The 20,790-nt window shown below is 39.9% G+C and overlaps 2 protein-coding genes across 10 annotated transcripts in view; one reads left to right on the top strand and one right to left on the bottom strand.

The window, feature by feature from the left end:
- Window positions 1-20,790, bottom strand: part of FBXL13 (F-box and leucine rich repeat protein 13) — a 270,947-nt gene that overhangs the window by 182,582 nt on the left and 67,575 nt on the right. The gene's annotated exons all lie outside the window — the stretch shown is intronic.
- PSMC2 (proteasome 26S subunit, ATPase 2) overlaps window positions 6,877-20,790 on the top strand; it is a 276,950-nt gene continuing 263,036 nt past the window's right edge. Inside the window, exon 1 of the mRNA XM_050782773.1 lies at window positions 6,877-6,886. The gene's annotated coding sequence lies outside the window, so the exon portion shown is untranslated. The remainder of the gene's footprint in view (window positions 6,887-20,790) is intronic.

The following is a 20,790-nucleotide window of genomic DNA, read 5'->3' as shown; positions in this document are numbered from 1 at the left end:
AGTACAAATCTGAGTCCAAAGGCAAGAGAAGATTGATGTTGCAGATCAAAGGCAGTTCATTCATTCTTGGGGCTTATGAGACATTTTATTTATTACAACTACTTAATTGATTTTTTTTCAATGCTCTACTTTCAATAAGAAGGGAAAGAAGATTACAATTGTATGGAGATAGAAAGGGGATTGACATTTGTTGTGCACTTCTGTGTGTTAGGCATTTTATTTTAATTCTTAGAAGAACCCCGCTATGTGCCAATTATTATCTTAATTTAAAGATGGGGGAATCTAACTGCATACCATTTTCTAGTTCTATCTGGGCTAGGGTTGACACATTAAATACAGGATGCCCAATTAAATTTGTATTTCTGATAAAGAACAAATAAATTTTTTGTATTAGTATATGCCACATATTGCACAGGACATACTTGCACTAAAAAAATAACAACTTTAACTTAAATTCAAATTTAACTGGGCATCCTTTCTTTTTATTTGCTAATTCTGGCAACCCTACCCTTGACTGAGGTCCTGCATTGCTTGTGCTCATCTCTCTCTCCTTTACCCTGCAGACAGACCTTCACTCCTGACACCTGATCACCCAGTCTCTGATCACCTGCCTGTCACTAAGATGTGTTGACGGCTTCATATACACGCCACTGTGTTCTACCTATCTGCAGGATTCCCACCAGTTTAGAATTCTTTTATGCTCACCACCTGGCTGGCATGCATCTGGGGTGGAACTTCTAAACTATAGTCAAATTCTCTGTAGACCATGCCCTAGCACATCCAGCTATGTGAAAGTCTGCACTTCACACTATCCAGAACCCACACCACCCTGGTGGCTATGCTCCTGAGCAAGCTTCTAACCAGCAAACAAACTACTCCACATTCCACACAATATAAGATATTGTGGGAAGGTACAAACTGTGGATAGATAACTAACCAACAACCCATAGAGGCATGTTACAACTCAGGGGCAGCAGGAAGATTCCCCAAAAGGGAGAGTAGATGGGATTTGTGTTCAACATTTTTTTCTACATAGATAAAGCTATATTCATGTTTATGAAATCAGTGAATTCCGTAGAGCTGGAAGACATAGCTGACTCACTGAATATTGGAATCAGAACCAAAATCAACAAGATGAAATTGAACAGGAATAACAGAAACGGTTATGCTAGAGTTGAGATTAGCAGTGACACAAGGCAGAACATCCAGTCAGCAGTTCAGATAAAGACCTCAGAGTTTTTGTTCAACACAAGCTCAAGGACGGGCATTATCATGTACTGGAGGAAAAAAACAACATTTAGATTCAAACAAACCCAATCTCAAATGCCAATTTCACCACTAAATTGCTATGACCCAAGCCTTTATCTCATAAAATGGGCATATTCACTCATAAAATAGATGAGTATGAACAAGATAACACACGTTGAGCATGTGTGAACAGTGCCTAGAATGCATGGGAGATACTCAGTAATCCACACCCCACATCCCTGGAACCTGGCACAATGCCCCCCTGCCATCAATACATTTAGTAGGAGACATCATAGCACTTTGCAAATAATCTATTGAAATATTCATTTTTGCCTATTCTCTTTACTTTAGGATGCCAGAAGAAATGGGAAGACATTAAGGTTTATGTGCTAATATTTGAGTCCTTTCATGGCATTTACATGGCAGAGCCAAAAGCAGAAGTTGCCAACCATCAGAAGCCAAACCAGCCCCACAAAATACCTAGCCTTCAAGAGAGAAATTGGGCCAATCTATGAAAAATGTTGCTGGTGTGTGGGGATGGGGAGGTTGGAAAGTTGCTGAGACTTAGGGAAGGAATGGAGGCTCATGACAGATACTTGTGCCACATTCCCATGTAGACCTTCCTAAAATGTGGCAGGCCCTCTAATGGGCACCATCAGAAAGTCATGGCAACTGATGATCAAAAGATCTGCCTTGAGGGCCATGGTCCCTGTGCCCAAGCTGGGCTCAGAAACCATGGTGTCTCCCGCCTACAACAGACTGTGTCGATTTAGGCAGTGAGCATAGCCACGGCTGCCCATGTGGATGTGGACTCCAGTCCAGCTCTCTTCATGGGTGCTTTGGCTGTAAGACACCTCTAAGACTCCTGCACAACCAAGCAGCAGGGGCAGAAGGATATTAGAACTGAATGTGATGATTGAGATTGAATTTACTGGTTAAATCGGTGGGGACATGCAGCAGATGGGCCTATTGTAAAGGAATAAATATAACATTTATTTTCATCCAAATACTAGGGAGTATATTTTTTTTTGTATGCTTTGTCAGAGATCAGTTGGTTGTAACTATTTGGCTTCATTTCTGTTTATCACACCATAATTCACAACTGCAAAGATATCAACCAAACTAAGTGCCCATCAATTAATGAGTAAAGAAAATGTGATATATATGTGTGTGTGTGTATGTATGTGTGTATATATCCATATATATCTAAATGTGATCAACACACACACACACATACATACACACCATGGAATACAACTAAGTCATAAAAAATAATGTCTTTTGCAGCAATTTGGATGGAACTGGAGGCCATTATTCTAAGTGAAATAACTCAGGAAGGGAAAACCAAATACTGTATGTTCTCACTTATAAGTGGGAGCTAAGCTATGGGTATTCAAAGGCATACAGAGTGGTATAATGGACACTGGAGACTCTGAAAGGGAGAAGGCAAGAGAGGGGTGAGGAATAAAAAAATGTACTGTATACTGTGTACAATGTATAGTATTCAGGTGACAGTTACCCTAAAATTACAGATTTCACCAGCATATAATTCATCCATATAACCAAAAACCACTTGTACCCCTAAAGGTATTGAAATTTAAAAATTGTAAATAAAAATCCCACATACATTAGGGAGTATAATTCACACTCTCTATGAAGTAAAAAGGGCTTATACAGTAGGCCAAATTCAACCATACCACTGTGATTTAACCTAATTCCCCAAGCATCATTTATTTCATTTGCAAAATAAAAAAAAAAAAAACCTACCTCACAAAGATATGGGGAGGATTACATGAGATAACTAATAGCAAAAATCCAAGCATAGTTCTCAGGGTAGTGTGGATGCATTTTATACAAATTTGAATTTGGTGAATTTAAAATAGTGAAATAGAAACATAAGCCTTACTATGTGGCAAAACTTGAAATAATGTGAAATCCCATTTTATATTTATTCCTAAATGAAAATGCATCTTGAGTGGGTATCATACACTAATCACTAATGGGATGTGGATAACTTTTTTAAAAGGAGAAGTCTAGGATGATTCCCACAATTCTAATTTGGATGACAAGTGATGACACCATTTACCAAGAAAGCAATACAGAAATACAGAGGGGTGGGGAGTAGTCCCATAAGAGAGGTGGCGAAGTGATGGCTTCAAGCTGAACATGCTAGGAGGTAGGTGCTGTGAAATATTCCAGTGGAGTTATCCAGCAGGCATTGTTAAATGACCTGGGTCTTAGAAGAGAGAGATGGCTAGAGATACACAGATTTGGCAATCCTGAGTAAACAGCATATAACTATAATCTAAAGCATGTATTTGCAATCACCCAGGAAGTGAAGATGGAATGAGAAGAACAGAGAAACAATGACAGAGTCCTTACAAACACCATCATACAAGAAGGCAATGAGGATACGTTATCCTAAAAGAATCCTAAAATAAGTGATCAAAAAGGTGGACAGAAAACCAAGTGGGAGTACTGTCACTGAGGATGAGTTTCCAGAGAGAATTAATGCTGAAGAGGCTATTGCAGGTCAGTGGTGAGTCTAGCTAGCACTGCTTCAATAAGGGGTAAAGATAGGCTCAGGAACGTCCACTTTAATGTGTGGGGATGATACCTGCACTGAATGCTGCACTAATCAGACCACACTTGTAATATTTTTTCTACCTCCAGATACTGCTGAGTATGAAGAACTAATTGGAGAAGGAAGCCACTGTATAGGAGATGCAGAGCAGCAGCAAAAATGGTAATGAAAATAGAAGATAAATTAGAAAATTTGGAAAAACCCAAACAGATCAGCCATATTGAAGGGAAAAAGAAAAACAAAACAAAGTGGGAGAGGGCAGAAATGTAGAATGGTGTACATTCTTTTAACCCCAAGAATGAATGTAGCCAAGAACACAGTGGGGACTTAGGAGTCTCAGCAGTGAGCATTCTCTGCTCCCTACTGCTTGGACAAAGGACTCCTTCATGATGCAGAACCATAACTGGTGTAGAGTCTTAAATGACCTGGGTATCTCTACGTGGGAGAAAGTGTTTTCCATGTAAAAGGATTAACTTGAACCTGGGTGTTCAAGGGACATCCTAGGCTGCTTGTTCCACTGATTCTGATCTGACTGTGTTACGTAATAAATCATGTGGTTACATATTCACATTATCCTGTGTAGTTTTCTCTCACATTGCTTAAAGAGAAGCCCCAGACACAATAATGAGGGAGCTCAGTATCAGGGTATAAAGAGATCCAGGCAAGCTATAACCTGGAGAGCTCCTTGCCCTTCAGAAGGTGGGACCACTCAGAATCAGGGAGAAAACATGACCCAGCCCACTTTATGAGGAAGCTAGAAACAGAGAATTCTTAGAAGGCAGCAGCCAAGAGAGTTGCAAGGATGGGGACAGGGAAGGCTGAGACTAGAAACTCACAGAGGAACAAACAATTGAGTAAACTGGAAACAAGTACTCACAAAAGCACTAGAAAATAAAATGAAAGCTATGCATGAATAACTGACAAATTTGATCTTCCTTGTGAATGCAGAAGAAGGAATAGAAACAAAAGATGATGGGGAGGCCGCTTTCTCTGCTTTGATCTGAAGGACAACCTTCTAATTATCTAATCTTTCCCAAGACAGACCAGAAAGAGTCGCAAAGTCAACAGACTCTCCAGCACAGAAAGTACTAGACCAAATGCTGGATAAACATTACTGTTAATAGAGATGTTTCATTGCCTTGGCCTCACATCTCTACCTAGAAACACCTTAGAAACACTCTGGGCCTCTCTCTCTCTACCCCTCATATCTTCCCAGGAAAAAAGGAGGAGTGTTTGGGAGAAAGAATTAGGCTTACAATTCAGCTCCTGCTCCACCCTGCCTTGACCTGAATGCAAGATGCATGCATCCTGGTCTGCTCTCAGCAGCACAGGGAGGCCTGCAGTTGTTCAGCTGTGCAGTGACTGAGGGGCGAGTCTATCTGATTCAGGAAAGAAGGAATGAAGTAGTATACTTTGTCACTGATCTTAAGTCATAGTCTCCTATCAGCTGTGTCAAATAATATGTCCACTTCCATCTGTCTATTTCTCAATTGTTTCCAAACTCAGATACGGAAGAGGGTGCCCTCTAAAACCTCAAGAACATCTGTGAGGAATATTTTCCTGGAAAAGAGTTTGGATCATATCACTCTAAAATTGCTGTATATGTTGAATTGCTGTATATGTAAAAAGTGACTCTTACTTTTCAGATACTTCTAGGACCTTCTAACTTAATGCCTCATTGACATTTCAAATTCGGTGAATCTAAAATTAAGTTTCTCTTTCCCCAAAACCAGTTCATTCTCCCAACATTACTGCACATCGTAAGTAGCACTGGCTTCACATTCATCAAGATTTAAAAGGTTAAAGTTGTCAAATAATAGGTAAATTGGAAATGTCCTTATCATTATTCCAAATCAATGCCAACACCAGAGAGTAGTGGGTGAAAGCCTAGATGTGACTGCCATGACCTAGTGAGAATGTAGGGCAAAGAGAGAGAGCCAAGGTCAACATCTGGAGGTACAGACTAGGGCCAACATCTGGAGGTACAGACTAGGGCCAACATCTGGATGTGAGGAAAGAGCAAGAAACCTATCCTGAGGATAGAGAAATAATTCCCAGAGAAAAGAAACAGGAAATGTCATGCCACAGAAGCCCAGAATCAAATGCTACTGAAAAAGCAAGACAAGAAGGGATCATAGGCAATCAGATTTGATGATTAAGAAATTCTTGGGACCTTGATGAGACCAAGTTTGTAATAGTGGAGCTGAAAAGAAAACATCATTTTTCATTCGATCATTCAACCAACATTTATTGAGCATCCAAGTGTGAATTCAAAGCAGGTAAGTCACTGTCCCTGTCCTCAAGGCACATATAGTCCAAGAAGAAAACACAAAATAGGCCATTATAAGAGAGTAAAAAGTATCTAGGGAGGGACTCTGGGAACAGAGAGCAAGGGTAACTAACGAAGACAGAGAGAGGACAGAGGATCAAGGGTAGCCTTCCTGGAAGAGATGACATCTGAGCTCAGCCTAAGCAGGACTGAGTAGGACAAGGAAGAAGAGAAGAGAGCCTACAAAGAGAGCAAGTGATGGGTGAAGGCATATGGCCAGAGAGGATGCCTTGCAGTTGGGTAACAGAGAGTGACTCCACGTGGCTACAGCCAAGGGCTCCTCTGGAGCAATGATGTAGAATGAAGCTGAGATGTACTGGGGGTTAGAACCGGAAATACCTCATGCAGCATGTTAAAGCCAACAGAGTTCAAGAGAGATTTTAACCAGGAAGTGACACGAATAAATGTGATCTGAGAAAGACAACTCTGGTGGACAAATGAAAAATAAGTCAGGTGGTCAAAGTCAAGAGTCAAGAGTAGATGCTAGAAGACAAATTCAGAAGCTTTGAATTCGATAGTAATGTCTCTAATAGACAATGAGTGCCAGAGAGAATGGAGAGAAGAAAGAAAGTGAAATTACGTGCTAAAAAGAAAAAAAATGCAGTAGGGGGTAAAAGAGAGAAGTCAAAGATATTTCCAAATTCTGGCCAAGTCAACTGAGTAGATGATGTTGCCATTCACTGAGAAACAGGATACAAGAGAGAGGGTTGGACAGGATATAGGGGAAAAGGAAGGTTGGAGGAAGAAAATGATGAGTTCTGTTTTGGTAATGATGAATTGGCTTGTGCCTTTGGAATACCCAGGTAGAGACTGTTTAAAACAGTTTTTGAGTGTCGCAGTGGGCAGGTGGGAGGTAGTGTCAAGAAGTCTGCCAACACATAACAGGAGAAAAACAGAATACTTAAGAGAGAAGCAGCATTGAGAAATGATTTATAGGAAAGGAGTGAGTCAAACACATTTTTATACATGAAGGAATAAATCAATAGAAAAAAAGAAATTTAAGATAATAGGGCCAGGGAAGGCATGGGAAAGAGCAAGCTGGCAGTTCTCTCCTGTTTAATGTTACCTTGTAGTGCAATAAAAGGAGGGTTGTCTTCGGAACATAAAACACGGACTCTTAATTGATAAATGGCTTCAGTGCAAATCACGAGCCACCTGAAACAGATGGTAAACTGCTAAAATAAATTAGGCTCCACCAACCATTCCAATGGAACATTGTATGGTATGGAAAGAAAAATACTTAGCAAGACAGGAAGCATGAGTCAGGAATAAGTGGCGGGCAGTGTGAGTCATGCCTGTGAGATCAATAAAGAAGCTGGCTTTGCTCCTGACTGCATTATTTCTGAGCCTCCAACCCCTCCAGTCACCCAGTCTCAGTGCTGCCCTATCAGCCTCCTCACTCACTTTTTCACTCCACATACTGTGGGTCCCAGACTTCTGTTAATGCTTTGGTTCTCACATAGGTCCTTTCTTTTTATTTCCCACTGATAATATCCCAGTGCTCTTACAGAAATCCGTCTACCTCCAGACTTCATCCAACCCCCTTGACCCACCCAGGGAAGGGGGAGGGTGAAGGAAGAACAGCGAAGGGGGAAAAAGAACAGCTTTTTAAGTCTGCCATCATGTTACTGGCTTGCATGGTCCCTCATTGCCTACTGGTTAAAACCCATCTCCTAAGTGGATACTCAAGGCCTCAACAACACAGACACAACCCACCTTTCCAAAAACATCTTGTTACTCCCAATTTAAATTCTCTATCATCTCCTTTTTACAAATGAGACAATTTAGACACAAAAAGATTAAGCAGCATGCCCAGCCACAGCTGTCACACAGCTAATGACAGAAGCGACTACCCAGACTCCAGGGCACATTCTCTCCATTTCCATGTGGCTGCCTCTTACTGTGATGTAGTTTCTGGTCTTTCATATGCTAGATCATTTTTCAAGGGTGGTCCTGCTAAAATTAATAGAACTGCTTCTGCAATTTAAAAGTCATGAAAACTTTAGATCAAAATCACTTGTAAACTTTTTTCCCTTTTTGGGAGGGGGATGGGGGTCTCACTCTGTCACTCAGGCTGGAGTACAGTGGCACAGTCACAGCTCACTGCAGCCTCAACCTCCCAAGACTTAAGCAATCCTCCCACCTCAGCCTCTTGAGTAGCTGGGACTACAAGACATATGTCACCACGTCTGGTTAATTTTTGTATTTTTCATAGAGACAGGGTTGGCCGGGCGCGGTGGCTCAAGCCTGTAATCGCAGCACTTTGGGAGGCCGAGACGGGTGGATCACGAGGTCAGGAGATCGAGACCAGCCTGGCTAACACGGTGAAACCCCGTCTCTACCAAAAAAAATACAAAAAACTAGCCGGGCGAGGTGGTGGGCGCCTGTAGTCCCAGCTACTCTGGAGGCTGAGGCAGGAGAATGGCGTAGACCCAGGAGGCGGAGCTTGCAGTGAGCTGAGATCCGGCCACTGCACTCCAGCCTGGGCGACAGAGCGAGACTCCGACTCAAAAAAAAAAAAAAAAAAACATAGAGACAGGGTTTTGTCATGTTGCCAGGCTTGTCTCGAACTTCTGGACCCAAGCGATCCACCTGCCTCTGCCTCCCAAAGTGTTGGGATTACAGGCATGAGCCACCACGCCCAGCCTGTAAACACTTTAACAGAGACAGTGATGAAGACTAAAGTGATGAAAGTGAGGTCTATGGGTAGAGCATGTTCCACCAAAAATAAACTGTTCCCAAAGTGACTTCTAGATGTTTTGTTTCATTTGCTTTTTCACCCACACCACAACTTGAGCCAACATCTGCATAGTTCCTTGATAGAGCAATGTGGTTGTGGAACCTTTCCTTATCTGAAGTTCACACAGTACATAGCTATGAAACCTGGAACCACTGTCTGCATTGGTGAAATAAGGTCAGACTGACCCCTGAGGTTATCAAAACACAGATCTGAAAAGTCACTGAGAATATTCTTTTGTTTTACAAGTAATTCCAAGTAATTTAATCAAACAGGCCTGAACCATCTGGCTCTTTTACAACATGGTACTAGTTTTAATAGCTATCCAGGTTTCTTTTCTTCCCCAAGTGAGAAAATGAGTCATCAACACAGTAAAATCTGAAGGTGATTTTATAACCATTTGCAAGTCCACATGACATATATTTTACAAACAAGAAGTCATAGTTTAAAATGAAGACAACCCTAAAGCAATACTTACATTATTAAGACAACTGCATTACTTAACTATATTATTTAGAGTTTCCAAATTCATCAGCATAAGGCTTTTCTCTGTGTTGCTTGCCAAACTACACAGAAGGAAAAACAAAAAAAAACTTGTACTTTCACGGAAAGCAGTCTTTGCCAACCCTCCCACTAGCTCTAAGTTTGGCCAACAGTTTGACTGATAGTGTATGAGCCCTACCATCTGCTAACTAAGCAGCATTTCCTAACGGGTAAATGATACTAAGAAAAATGGTTGCAAAACAGAACCTGCCTTGTTTTCATGAGTTGATGTAACTGAACCTAAAATGCAAGACTACAGTTTGTTATGTGTATTCCAAGTAAGTTCAAATTGTATCCCAATCCAAATTGCTGGTTTCAATTATGCCTTCAAAACATTAAACAGCCTGTATATAAAAAAAACCTCATTTAAAAAACGCTTCTAAACATTTTAAATAAGGTTCAGACCAAATTCACATTACATTTTTGTTTTCACACCTTTCCTTCTCAAGTCCCTGAGAGTTAGTGAACCACAGATTAAATGCCATTTAAAAAGTATGATTTAAAAAGTATGATTTAAAAAATTAACTTTGCAAATCTATTATACACTAATAAGCCTAACAAACCCAACCATTCAAGATATTAGTCTTAGAATAATTAACTTCTATGTTTATATGCTATTATATAAATCTCTTATTGTGCATTTTTAATGAACATTCTGCACATTATTTGGGGAAATTTTGAGGAGGATACCTATAAAAATAATACTGGATTTTTTTTCTGTCATATCAAGATTTAGTAACTTTAAAAAAGTTATCATTGTGTTTTTAAGGACAGGACAACTAAACAGATGTAAAATATTCTTAATTATTGCTTTCTGTCTCACGAATGAAATATTAACATATATTCTATTTCTTTAGAATTCTCCGAGGGGAAAAAAATAGAAAGATATAGAGGCTATAAGCTTAGCCAAGGACACAGAAAAACCAGGTCCTCCCCCAGTTTTGTAATTGTCTGACTTTGGGGATATGAAAAAAGTTATCTGAAAAGGAATTTATAGAAGAGAGACTTTATTCCAGTGAACAGTTTGCAAACAGGGAAGACACAGCCTTCAGTGGAAACAGAAGACACATTGCAGAAAACAAAAGGAGGGTTTCACTTTTATAGTGAAAGTTCCCACCCAGCTTTCCACTCAGGTTCTCTTACGCAAATGCACGATTCAAATTGGCTTAGTTCTGATTGGTTGACACTTGCTGAGTTCTGATGAGTCAATGCTGCTGACTTCTGATTGGTCAGTGCAGGCTACACTCTACTGGTTGGTTCAGGCCATGTGGACAGAAACTGTTAGCTATGACAACCCAAAGTTAAGCAGATGTGTAGGTTTTCTGGGAACTCAGAGTATGTGTGTGAGCTCTAGTCAGCAAATGGCCACTTGACTGCTGAATTTCAGCCCAGTTAGGTACTCAAAATTCACCTTGAGAGCTTGGCTCTTTCAGATTCGTACATAAAATTTATCAGATTCACAGCTGTCCCTCTTGTAAAAGGGAAAAGCTTAGCACAAACATCTCTAAGCTCTCTTCTAGCTTGATCATGCTATGGTTTGAGCACTCTGCTAGACTTTATAAATCTGGGCCCCAAAGGGCTCTATTTTACTTCCCATTAGCATGGGGGAAGCAGGGGTGAAAGAAGGCATTAAAAGCATAGTCAGCTGGGCATGGTGGCTCATGCCCATAATCCCAGCACTTTGGGAGCCCAAGGTGGGCAGATCAAGAGGTCAGGAGATCGAGACCATTCTGGCTAACACGGAGAAACCCCGTCTCTACTAAAAATACAAAAAATTAGCCGGGTGTGGAGGCAGGTGCCTGTAGTCCCAGCTACTCGGGAGGCTGAGGGCAGGAGAATGGTGTGAACCCGGGAGGCAGAGCTTGCAGTGAGCTGAGATTACACCACTGCGCTCCAACCTGGGCGACAGAGTGAGACTCCACCTCAAAAATAAAAATAAAAATAAAAATAAAAATAAAATAAGCTGGGCACAGAGGCTGACGCCTGTAATCCCAGCACTCTGGGAGGCTGAGGCAGGCAGATCACAAGGTCAAGAGATCAAGACCAGCCTGGCCAACATGGTGAAACCCTGTCTCTACTAAAAATACAAAAATTAGCCAGGCATGGTGGCGTGCGCCTGTAGTTCCAGCTACTCAGGAGGCTGAGGCAGGAGAATCACTTGATCCCAGGATGCGGAGGTTGCAGTGAGCCGAGATGGCGCACTACACTCCAGCCTGGCAACAGAGGGAGACTCTGTCTCTAAATAAATAAATAAATAAATAAATAAATAAATAAATAAAAGCATAGTCATAATCCATAACACCATAGCAGAAAGTAATCTTTAAAATGCAAAAACTGTCAACTAACGAGCAAAATAACCAGTTAATATCATAATGGCAGGATCAAGTTCACACATAAGAATATTAACCTTAAATGTAAATGGACTAAATGCTCCAATTAAAAGACACAGACTGGCAAACTGGATAAAGAGTCAAGACCCATCAGTCTGCTGTATTCAGGAGACCCATCTCACATGCAGAGACATACATAGGCTCAAAATAAAGGGATGGAGGAAGATTTACCAAGCAAATGGAGAACAAAAAACAGAAGGGGTTGCAATACTAGTCTCTGATAAAATAGACTTTAAACCATCAAAGATCAAAAGAGACAAAGAAGGCCATTACACAATGGTAAAGGGATCAATTCAACAGGAAGAGATAACTATCCTAAATATATATGCACCCAATACAGGAGCACCCAGATTCATAAAGCAAGTCCTTAGAGACTTACAAAGAGACTTAGACTCCCATACAATAATAATGGGAGACTTCAACACTCCACTGTCAACATTAAACAGATCAACGAGACAGAAAGTTAACAAAGATATCCAGGAATTGAACTCATCTCTGCAGCAAGCAGACCTAATAGACATCTATAGAACTCTCCACCCCAAATCAACAGAATACCCATTCTTCTCAGCACCACATCACACTTATTCCAAAATTGACCACATAATTGGAAGTAAAGCACTCCTCAGCAAATGTACAAGAACAGAAATTATAACAAACTGTCTCTCAGACCACAGTGCAATCAAACTAGAACTCAGGACTAAGAAACTCAATCAAAACCGCTCAACTACATGGAAACTGAACAACGTGCTCCTGAATGACTACTGGGTACATAACGAAATGAAGGCAGAAATAAAGATGTTCTTTGAAACCAATGAGAACAAAGATACAACATACCAGAATCTCTGGGACACATTTAAAGCAGTGTGTAGAGGGAAATTTATAGCACTAAACGCCCACAAGATAAAGCAGGAAAGATCTAAAATTGACACTCTAACATCATAATTAAAAGAACTAGAGAAGCAAGAGCAAACACATTCGATAGCTAGCAGAAGGCAAGAAATAACTAAGATCAGAGCAGAACTGAAGGAGATAGAGACACAAAAAACCTTCCAAAAAATCAATGAATCCAGGAGTTGGTTTTTTGAAAAGATCAACAAAATTGACAGACCGCTAGCAAGACTAATAAAGAAGAAAAGAGAGAAGAATCAAATAGACACAATAAAAAATGATAAAGGGGATATCACCACCGACCCCACAGAAATACAAACTACCATCAGAGAATACTATAAACACCTCTACGCAAATAAACTAGAAAATCTAGAAGAAATGGATAGTCCTGGATGCTTACACTCTTCCAAGACTAAACCAGGAAGAAGTTGAATCCCTGAATAGACCAATAGCAGGCTCTGAAATTGAGGCAATAATTAATAGCCTACCAACCAAAAAAAGTCCAGGACCAGATGGATTCACAGCTGAATTCTACCAGAGGTACAAGGAGGAGCTGGTACCATTCCTTCTGAAACTATTTCAATCAATAGAAAAAGAGGGAATCCTCCCTAACTCATTTTATGAGGCCAACATCATCCTGATACCAAAGCCTGGCAGAGACACAACAAAAAAAGAGAATTTTAGACCAATATCCCTGATGAACATCGATGCGAAAATCCTCAATAAAATACTGGCAAACTGGATTCAGCAGCACATCAAAAAGCTTATCCACCATGATCAAGTGGGCTTCATCCCTGGGATGCAAGGCTGGTTCAACATTCGCAAATCAATAAACATAATCCAGCATATAAACAGAACCAAAGACAAGAACCACATGATTATCTCAATAGATGCAGAAAAGGCCTTTGACAAAATTCAACAGCCCTTCATGCTAAAAACGCTCAATAAATTCGGTATTGATGGAACGTACCTCAAAATAATAAGAGCTATTTATGACAAACCCACAGCCAATATCATACTGAATGGGCAAAAACTGGAAAAATTCCCTTTGAAAACTGGCACAAGACAGGGATGCCCTCTCTCACCACTCCTATTCAACATAGTGTTGAAGTTCTGGCTAGGGCAATCAGGCAAGAGAAAGAAATCAAGGGTATTCAGTTAGGAAAAGAAGAAGTCAAATTGTCCCTGTTTGCAGATGACATGATTGTATATTTAGAAAACCCCATTGTCTCAGCCCAAAATCTCCTTAAGCTGATAAGCAACTTCAGGAAAGTCTCAGGATACAAAATTAATGTGCAAAAATCACAAGCATTCTTATACACCAGTAACAGACAAACAGAGAGCCAAATCATGAAGAACTTCCATTCGCAATTGCTTCAAAGAGAATAAAATATCTAGGAATCCAACTGACAAGGGATATAAAGGACCTCTTCAAGGAGAACTACAAACCACTGCTCAGTGAAATAAAAGAGGACACAAACAAATGAAAGAACATACCATGCTCATGGATAGGAGGAATCAATATCGTGAAAATGGCCATACTGCCCAAGGTTATTTATAGATTCAATGCCATCCCCATCAAGCTACCAATGAGTTTCTTCACAGAATTGGAAAAAACTGCTTTAAAGTTCATATGGAACCAAAAAAGAGCCCGCATCTCCAAGACAATCCTAAGTCAAAAGAACAAAGCTGGAGGCATCACGCTACCTGACTTCAAACTATACTACAAGGCTACAGTAACCAAAACAGCATGGTACTGGTACCAAAACAGAGATATAGACCAATGGAACAGAACAGAGTCCTCAGAAATAATACCACACATCTACAACCATCTGATCTTTGACAAACCTGAGAGAAACAAGAAATGGGGAAAGGATTCCCTATTTAATAAATGGTGCTGGGAAAATTGGCTAGCCATAAGTAGAAAGCTGAAACTGGATCCTTTCCTTACTCCTTATACGAAAATTAATTCAAGATGGATTAGAGACTTAAATGTTAGACCTAATACCATAAAAATCCTAGAAGAAAACCTAGGTAGTACCATTCAGGACATAGGCATGGGCAAAGACTTCATGTCTAAAACACCAAAAGCAACAGCAGCAAAAGCCAAAATTGACAAATGGGATCTCATTAAACTAAAGAGCTTCTGCACAGCAAAAGAAACTACCATCAGAGTGAACAGGCAACCTACAGAATGGGAGAAAATTTTTGCAATCTACTCATCTGACAAACGGCTAATATCCAGAACCTACAAAGAACTCAAACAAATTTACAAGAAAAAAACAAGCAACCCCATCAAAAAGTGGGCAAAGGATATGAACAGACATTTCTCAAAAGAAGACATTCATACAGCCAACAGACACATGAAAAAATGCTCATCATCACTGGCCATCAGAGAAATGCAAATCAAAACCACAATGAGATACCATCTCACACCAGTTAGAATGGCGATCATTAAAAAGTCAGGAAACAACAGGTGCTGGAGAGGATGTGGAGAAATAGGAACACTTTTACACTGTTGGTGGGATTGTAAACTAGTTCAACCATTATGGAAAACAGTATGGCGATTCCTCAAAGATCTAGAACTAGATGTACCATATGACCCAGCCATCCCATTACTGGGTATATACCCAAAGGATTATAAATCATGCTGCTATAAAGACACATGCACACATATGTTTATTGCGGCACTATTCACAATAGCAAAGACTTGGAATCAACCCAAATGTCCATCAGTGACAGACTGGATTAAGAAAATGTGCCGGGCGTGGTGGCTCAAGCCTGTAATCCCAGCACTTTGGGAGGCCAAGATGGGTGGATCACGAGGTCAGGAGATCGAGACCATCCTGGCTAACACGGTGAAACCCCGTCTCTACTAAAAAAAAATACAAAAAACTAGCTGGGCGAGGTGGCGGGCGCCTGTAGTCCCAGCTACTCGGGAGGCTGAGGCAGGAGAATGGCGTGAACCCGGGAGGCGGAGCTTGCAGTGAGCTGAGATTCGGCCACTGCACTCCAGCCTGGGCAACACAGCGAGACTCTGTCTCAAAAAAAAAAAAAAAGAAAAGAAAATGTGGCACATATAAACCATGGAATACTATGCAGCCATAAAAAAGGATGAGTTTGTGTCCTTTGTAGGGACATGGATGCAGCTGGAAACCATCATTCTTAGCAAACTATCACAAGAACAGAAAACCAAACACCGCATGTTCTCACTAATAGGTGGGAACTGAACAATGAGATCACTTGGACTCGGGAAGGGGAACATCACACACCGGGGCCTATCATGGGGAGGGGGGAGGGGGGAGGGGGGAGGGATTGCATTGGGAGTTATACCTGATGTAAATGACGAGTTGATGGGTGCAGCACACCAACATGGCACAAGTATACATATGTAACAAACCTGCACGTTATGCACATGTACCCTAGAACTTAAAGTATAATAAAAAAAATAAATAAATAAAATAAAATAAATATATAAAATGCAAAAACTGGCAATGATTTCCACTGTCCTGAGCAACATTCCCCAGCAATTCTACACATTTCCCGTATTCTGAAATGGTTTTCCCAAAGTGAACCTAAAACTTAACATTAATCCAAACTCTTTATTAGTTTAGGGTTTGGTAGGAAAATGGGGGTGAGGTAGTTTTAAAGATCAAAGGCCAAGAGGGCTGAAATTGCCCAAGGTCATCTTGCTAGTAAATAGTTGAGACTGGATATAAACCCGGTTCTGTCTGAGTCGTGAGCCTGGACTTTTAATCAATATATTGTCAAACTAAAAGATTGCTGAAAATATGTAAGTTCATAGTTTGTCACAATGGTTGCTGTTTCCACATACAAGCTTTTCTAGGCCCTGGATCCCATTATGAAGTGATTTGCTGACTGTGGGTGCTGTGGTTCTTCAGTAGTTGGCTTTTTTGGTCTCTGAATTATTCACCACAGGGGTCTGGGATAGGAAAGAGCATTAGACCAGAGTTCCTTTGCAGCACTGATATAATGACTTATCAAACACTTGCTTACTTCTTATCTGCTGTGATTGTTCCTTTGTTGTTGTTTTGCCTTTTTACTGCAACCCAAACAACATCTTTTCTGGCAAGGAAAAATTCCCTTTTAAATACTGATGACAGGAAGTTCAAATCCACATTCAGTGAGACAGGCTATACCGATTACCTCATTCAAACTCCACCCAAAGTCCTCTCCTCCCTAGCAGTTTAACATGGCCTTGTGACAAAGTTCTAACCTAAAACACATCAATGAAATTCTCAACTGTGGGAATTTGGGGAAACTTTGGATTTCCTCATAAACAAATCAACAAACATCTTGCCTTTACCACTGTGCTTTTTCCCCTCTCTGGCTTCGTAAATGAACATGAGGCTGGAGGTGGAGTAGACATATTGCAATCATAAGACAAGCAAGAATATCCTAAGGACTGTGGACTAACAAGACTTCATTTTTATTGGTATTGTGGATGACCAGCCTTGGACTGCCTTTCTCTGCACATTGTGTAATATGAAACAAATAGCCCTTATTTCTTTAAGTCTTACCATTGGTTATATTTTCTTACATTGGTAGTTGAAGACAGTGCTCACTGATATATTTGAGAATAACTAGACCGAGAGATCCATGAAAAGAAAGATGATGTGTTCATAAAAAACATGAAGCATTAAGATTTTCCAAAACCTTATCCCTTTATTCTTCTGTCCAACCAGCACTAGAATATTTTTATAGTTATTGAAAGCCTGCCATTTTTGTCTATTCATCAATAACTGCTTAGAGATTTGACTTTCAGATACAAAATGAATGGCCTGAGGAAAACATTCATGCTTTTATTATAGATTTGCACCATCTTTCTTAACATTGGATTAGAACACCAGGAAGTAATTTCTTTTTTAAAATTGATACATAATAGTTGTACATATTTTGAGGGTACATGTGATATTTTAATACATGCATACAATGTGTAATGATCAAATCAGGGTAACTGGGATATTAATCACCTCCAACATTTATCTTTTTATGGGAAGACTCTAATTCTTCTCTTCTAGCTATTTTTTTTTTTTTTAGAGACAGAGTCTTGCTCTGAGTGCAGTGGCGCGATCTCGGCTCACTGCAAGCTCCGCCTCCCGGGTTCACGCCATTCTCCTGCCTCAGCCTCCTGAGTAGCTAGGACTACAGGCACCCGCCACCGCGCCCGGCTAATTTTTTGTATTTTTAGTAGAGACGGGGTTTCACCGTGGTCTCGATCTCCTGACCTTGTGATCCACCCGCCTCGGCCTCCCAAAGTGCTGGGATTACAGGCGTGAGCCACCGCGCCTGGCCTCTTCTAGCTATTTTAAAATATACAATAAATTATTAACTATAGTCACCCAACTTTACTATCAAACACTAATTCTTACTCTTTCTATCTAACTGTATTTTTGTTCCCATTAACTAACCACTCTCTATTCCCCCATACTCCCTACCTTTCCCAGACTCTGGTAACCACCAATATAACCTCTACCTCCATGAGATCCACTTTTTTAGCTCCCACAATGAGTGATAACATGTGATATTTGTCTTTCTGTGCCTGGCTTATTTCACTTAACATGACCTTCAGTTCCATCCATATTGCTGCAAATGACAGAATTTCCTTCTTCTTTTTATGCCTAATCATATTCCACTGTGTACATATACCACATTTTCTTTATCCATTCATCTACTGATGAACACTTAGGGTGACAGATACTCTTGGTCATTGTAAATAGTGCTGCAATAAACATGGGAGTGAGATATCTTTGGTATGCTGATTTTCTTTCTTTTGGATTTATACTCAGCAGTGAGATTGCTGGATCTATTTTCAGTAGTTCTATTTTCAGTTTTGTTAGGAACCTCCACATTGTCTTCCATATCACTGTACTAATTTACACTCCCACCAACAGTGTATGAATGTTCCCCTTTCTCTGCATCCTAATAAGCATGTTATTTTTTGTATTTTTGATAACAGATGATATCTCATTGTGCTTTTGGTATGCATTTCCCTGATGATTTGTGATGTTGAACATGTTTTCATATACTTTTTGGCCATTTGTATGTCATTTTTTGAGAAATGTCTATTCAGATCTTTTGCCTATTTCAAAACAAAATTATTTGTTCTCTTTGCTAATAAGTTCCTTATATATTTGAGTTATTAATCTCTTTTCAGATGGGCAGTTTGCAAATATTTTCTCCTATTCCGTTGGTGGCCTCTTCACTTTGTTGATTGTTTTCTAATCCATGAGCATGGGCTATCTTTCCATTTTTTGTGTGTTCTCTTCAACTTCTTTCATCAGTGTTTCAGTCTTCCTTCTAGTGATCTTTCACTTCTTTGGTTAAATTTATTCCTAGATATTTTATATTTTTTGCAACTATTGTAAATGGGATTGCTTTCTTGATTTCTTTTCAAAATTACTTGCCGTTGGCATATATAAATGCTACTGATTTTAATATGCTGATTTTTTTATCCTGCAACTTTACTGAATTTGATTATCAGTTCTAACAGTTTTTTGGTGGAGTCTTTATGTTTTTCTAAATACAATATTAGGTTGGGCGCAGTGGTTCCTGCCTGTAATCCCAGCATTTTGGGAGGCTGAGGCAGGAGAATTGTTTGAACCCAAGAGTTCGAGACCAGCTTGGGCGACATGACAAAACTCCATCTCTACAAAGAAAATAATAATAATAATAATTAAAATTAAAAATATAATATCATGTCCTCTATGAACAAGAATAATTTGACTTCCTCGTTCCCAATGTGGATACCCTTTCTTTCTTTCGTGTAGTTGCTCTGGCTAGGACTCTGGCTACTATGTTGACTAAAGGTGGTGAAAGTGAGCATCCTTGCCTTATTGCTTATCTTAAAGGAAAGGCTTTCAATTTTTCTTCATTCAGTATGATGTTGGTTGTGGGTTCACCATATACAGTCTTTATTTTTTCAGGTTTATTCCTTCTATACCCACTTTTTTTTTTTTTTTTTTTCCTGAGACAGAGTCTCGCTCTGTCGCCCAGGCTGGAGTGCAGTGGTACAATCTCAGCTCACTGCAAACTCCGCCTCATGGGTTCACGCCATTCTCCTGCCTCAGCCTCCCAAGTAGCTGGGACTACAGGTGCCTGCCACCACGACCAGCTAATTTTTTGTAATTTTAGTGGAGACGGGGTTTCACCATGTTAGCCAGGATGGTCTCAATCTCCTGACCTCATGATCCACCCGCCTTGGCCTCCCAAAGTGCTGGGATTACAGGCATGAGCCATCACGCCCGGCCCCTTTTATACCCACTTTGTTGAGGGTTTTTTTTTTTAAAATAATAAAAGCATGTTGAATTTTATTAAATGCTTTTTCAGCATCTATTGAAATGATCATACGGTTGTCTTTGATTTTGTTAACGAGATGTATCATGTTTATTTATTTGTGTATGTTGAACCATCTTTGCATCCCTGGGATGAATTCCACTTGATCATGGAGAATGATAATTTTTGCCATGTTGTTGTATTCCATTTGCTAGTATTTTGTTGAAGATTTTTGCATCTATGCTAATCAGGGATATTAGCCTGTGGTTTTCTTCTTATGTTGTGTCCTTGTCTGGTTCTGGTATCAGGATAATGCTGGCCTCATAGAGTAAGTTTGAAAATATTCCCTTCTCTTCAATTTCTTGGAATAGTTTCAATAGAATTGGTATTAACTATTCTTTAAATATTTGGTAGAAGTCAGCAGTGAAGCCATTAGATCTGGCTTTCCTTTAATGGGTCACTTTATATTACTGCTTTAATCTCATTACTTGCTATGGGTCTGTTTGGGTTTTCTATTTCTTCATGGTTCAATCTTGATAGGCTGCATGTATCTAGGAATGTAACCATTTCTTCTATGTTTTGCAACTTGTTTGCACAGATGTTCACAATAGTCTCTAATGATCCTTGGTATTTCTATGGTATCAGTTGCAATGTCTCATGATTTGTCTCTGATTTTATTTGAGTCTTCTTTTTTTCTTAGTCTAACTAAAGTTTTGTCCATTTTACCTTTTCAAAAAAACAACTTTCTGTTGTGTTGATCATTTGCATTTTTTCA

The sequence above is a fragment of the Macaca thibetana genome, chromosome 3, assembly GCF_024542745.1.
Source record: "Macaca thibetana thibetana isolate TM-01 chromosome 3, ASM2454274v1, whole genome shotgun sequence".
NCBI lineage: Eukaryota > Metazoa > Chordata > Mammalia > Primates > Cercopithecidae > Macaca > Macaca thibetana.
The sequence above is the reverse complement of the archived record's forward strand: the minus strand, read 5'-3'. Positions and strand labels throughout refer to the sequence as shown.